The following is a 4,585-nucleotide window of genomic DNA, read 5'->3' as shown; positions in this document are numbered from 1 at the left end:
CAAATAAAAAACTCCAATTGTCCCACAACCAACAAACATGTAACTCCTAAAAAAGCCAAGACCTTTGCTTTCTAGCCATGGCCATGACTTCTTCGAGCTCTCTCCCTCACTCTCTACATTCTTCGCCTTCTACTTCTTCTGCAAACTATGTTCTTCCAAGCAAACGACCCTCCCTAAAGCGCCTCCGTTTTGGTTCGGTAAATCCCCGTCACACCAAAAGATTTGCTCTGAGAGCAGCTGCGGACGAGATCTCTTTTGTTGAGCCGCCGCCGCCACCTCTGCCGTATTCCGGAAGTAAACCCGCGCCCAACCCTGAACTCGTAGCATCTTTGAAGCTTAAGCTATTGGTACGTCGTTCAAATTGCAAATTGTCCATTTCTAAATTAAGCTTAATTTGCTCACATTTTGCTAAATATAATTAAAGTTGCTTGGTTTTGTATTTGGGCTTATTGGATATTTTCGTACTGATTTAAACTATTTAAAATTTGGATTTTTTGAATGCTGCTATTTTGTTATCAGTTATTTAATTATACTTTTGGAACTTTAAACTTGGTACAATTGAGGTTAGGAGTGAATGGGGCAAATCAGATTGTTTTTATATGGAAGGACCTTGCATGCTATCAAAACCTTACAAAATTTGACTTCTTTGACATTTTTCTCGATGCAAATCAAGTAGTTGGTGGACTCATTAGACTACTGTGTAAATGTAATTGGTATCTAAGTACAAATTTTGTGCAACATGTTGTTCAACGAAGAATGGGGTTCGTGAAATTTTTAATGCATCTCATGTGAAATTACTTCTATCAAATTAATGTTATGTGCATCGTTGTTTTTTTTTTCAGGCTTGTGATTTCTGATAATGTCTTTCTTACTTTTATATTTTATGGTCAAAGATTGATTTTATGATCAGAGAAAGCCAATAATCGTGTTTATGTTTAACGTTTGTGAGTAAAATATGCTAGAATGAGGATATGAAGGCTAATGCGACTGGCATAGGGTTCAACAGAAGCTCTTGAATAAGCCTTTTTAAGCCACCTTAGTTTCTAGGTTCTGTTTTTGAACTCTTCTTATAAAGTTGATTTCGCAAAAAGGTTCTTGATTTACAGATTCATCAATATTTTCTGTCACTGTATCTTAATCAAATCACACCCCTCAGTCTACATCTTTTTCATATCGAATCTACATTGTTAAACTCATGTTTTGATTGTTGTAACTTGTGATAGCACTGTGCACGTGGGCTTGCCGTAGTCATGGTCTTTATTTGTGTATTCAACTGTTTATCCTGCTTTATACATAGTCATAAAGTTTTTTCAATATGTGTGTTAGTATGGTGCAGAGTGCTGTTTCTGGGTTAAATAGAGGCCTTGCAGCATCGCGAGAGGATCTACAAAAGGCAGATGCTGCTGCCAAGGAGATTGAAGCTGCTGGAGGTCCAGTGGATCTCTCAGCTGATCTTGATAAACTGCAAGGGAGATGGAAACTGATATATAGCAGTGCATTTTCTTCTCGTACTCTAGGTGGGAGCCGTCCTGGACCTCCCACTGGAAGGCTACTCCCAATTACTTTAGGCCAGGTACTCATCTACTATATTACTGGACGCTGGTGACACACTTTCATCCATTTGCACGTTTGCTAACTATGAACACCAATTGAAATATTATATATGAATGTCCAGTGACTTTACCTGAGGCTCCTTAGAAACTCACATGCCCCAATGCCCACAAAGTTTTTTACTTTTTTAGCCATTGAGTATGCACATCATTCCAAATCTCATCGTTAGCTCCAATTTCTAATTTCTTCCACCATTGCTTTAGGAAGTTGATCATTTGTACTCTTTATTAGTGTGGATCCTTTTCCATTTCTCTCCTTCCCATATCCTGTTCACAATGCCAAAACAAGTATGAAAACTTTTTCTTTGGTAAGGAAGAAACAATGCAGGAAAGATAGCCAAAAACCATACACAGACCATACGGTATAAATGCACAGAAAATTTCCAGGGGAATCCCTTTGAAAGTCTTTCTTTGATAGTTAAATGTCTGTTATAGCTAACCAATTTACGAAACAAAACTTTGGAATACTTCCTTTGAAACATATTTTGTTCCATCTAAACTTGGGCCTAGGATTTCAAATAGCAGCACCATATGTCTATATATAACCAGACAATACGTGTGCTCAAGCACATATAAACATATGCATGTGTGGTCACACACATGCATATGAAGTTCTGAAAAGTTGGAAGGGGGAACGTCTAAGATCTGCTATGTGAAGACAAACTAGACCTATTTGGAACTTAATTAACTGTGGTACAATGCAAATCAACTCAGATAAACAACCTACCTTTTTAGGCATGCATCGTTTAAGATCTTCTGTCTGACCCTATTGTTGTTTAGTCCTTGTCATGGTCTTACATAACACCAAAATTATTCCATGTTTTGAATATTCATTAATGATTTTGCTGCTCTGAATGTAATATATGTTATGAAAATAGGTATTTCAACGGATTGACATCTTTAGCAAAGACTTTGATAACATAGTGGAGCTTGAACTAGGTGTTCCATGGCCCTTGCCTCCCGTTGACGCAACTACCACTTTGGCCCACAAATTTGAGCTCATAGGTACTTCCGAATTTTGTTATTTAGTGTATTTTGGTTTACGTAGCAATGTACGCATGCCATGACATAAACCAATGAATAATCTTTCTGATACAGTTTCCACCCATAATGGTAACAGGATCTGCCAGGGTTAAAATTGTCTTCAAGAAAACTACTGTAAAGACTACTGGAACTTATCGCAACTTCTTCCTTTAGAGTTACCTCAGTTACCAGAAGGACTAAGACCTCCGTCTAACCGAGGAAGTGGTGAATTTGACGTTACCTACCTTGACGCAGATACCCGCATCACCAAAGGAGATAGAGACGAGCTGAGGGTATTTGTGATTTCATAGTTTCTTGGTAGTTTTTCTTTCTATTTCCAATGTATCTCCATTGGTTTATCCTCGCGTCTTTTGGTGTCGTCTGAACATATATTATTACTTCCAATTGTTGTATGCATGAACAGATGGATGGAAGTTCTGGTGTTCAACAAGAAACATGACACATCCTGATCCCAATATCCCCAAATATCAAGATAAGCACGTGCTAGCCGACACTCGAGGGTGACGAAGCCATTTAAAACATGCATACAAACAAAATATGTGATTAGAAAGAGATACATTCATGCAGAACCATGTTCAGAGAATACAACTAATCAAGAATAATGTGAAATAATCATTATGAAATAAATGGGATTACCAAGAAAGTGGGTCCTACACCGAGAGGCTCGAAGATACCTATGCGGAAGTGCTCTGACGCCGGGATTGTATGTCTCAATTCTAACTGTGAACACGAAAATTTCCTGAAACGAAAGAGACAAGAACGACGTGCACAAACAAATATTTGTATTTGATGGTTTTGAGTTACAATCTCTCTCTAATTTGATCCTCTGATTCGATCTCCGTAAGGTGTTGATTTGTGGATGTGCAATTGATCCAAAGGGCCGTTGGGCTTGATCTAAGGATGAACGTTCTTCAAGAGCCGTGGACTTGATCTTGAAGGTGGATTTGAGCGGATCTTCAAATGGGCTTTTGGGCTTGATCTTTGAAGAACAGTGATGAACGGATCTCCAAGGGCTTTTGGGCTTGATCTTGAAGAACAGTGATGAACGGATCTTCAATGGCTTTTGGGCTTGACCTTGAAGAACGGTTGGATGTGTGGATTTGTTGATGTTTGTTGATCCAAGGGCCGTCGGGGCTTGATCTTGGATGAACGGATGATGAACGATGGTGCTTTCTTCAAGGGTCGTCGGGGCTTGATCTTGAATTGGTGGATGATTGTTGATCCGAAGGGCCGTTAGGGCTTGATCTTAGGATGAACGATGAACGAAGAACGAAAAAGGCTTTCTTGATTCTTCGGGAACCTGGATGCTTGAGAGCTTCGGAGTTTCAGAGCTTTAGAGCTTCAAGGTGTAATATGAATTGCTCCTTTAAATGAATGAAATAGGCTTGTATTTATAGAAATTTCCAAGGCCTAATTTTGAATATAATATTCCAGATGAAATAAGTCGTTTCTGCCAGGTGTTGACACGTGTCCTATTTGATGACTTTTCCAACTCATTTCAATTTTCGTTGAGTCACACGCTACGTGTAAAACTTATGTAATACATGAGCGTTGACACTTTGATTTACCGGTCAATATTTATTTACGAAATTTCGATGTCTACAAATGCCCCCACTTCAAGGCACGTCGTATACATGTGCTTGTCACGTGTAGGAGATGCGTTTTGAAGTCCCTTACTGTAGATGTCGATCCAAGGGCTGTCGAGGCTTGATCTTGAATTGGGCTGGAGATTTCTTCAAGGGCCGTTGAGGCTTGTTCTTGAACTTTCGTTTGAAATTTCTTCAAGGGCCGTCGAGGCTTGATCTTGAAGGTTGAAATTGGACCACAAGGAGCTTCATGTGGTAGATGATCTTTGGCTTTGGTAGTGGGTGAATCGGCACATATTTTGTTGCGCTTGTTGACTTTCCACAGCTTTGATCTTGAACTGGGTT

At 39.2% G+C, this 4,585-nt stretch overlaps 1 pseudogene; it reads left to right on the top strand.

Annotated features, from left to right (window-relative positions):
- Positions 1-3,088, top strand: LOC103424131 (plastid-lipid-associated protein 6, chloroplastic-like; annotated as a pseudogene).
- The last annotated feature ends 1,497 nt before the right edge of the window (positions 3,089-4,585 follow it).

Source organism: Malus domestica, chromosome 13, assembly GCF_042453785.1.
Source record: "Malus domestica chromosome 13, GDT2T_hap1".
NCBI classification, from domain to species: domain Eukaryota; kingdom Viridiplantae; phylum Streptophyta; class Magnoliopsida; order Rosales; family Rosaceae; genus Malus; species Malus domestica.
The sequence above is the reverse complement of the archived record's forward strand: the minus strand, read 5'-3'. Positions and strand labels throughout refer to the sequence as shown.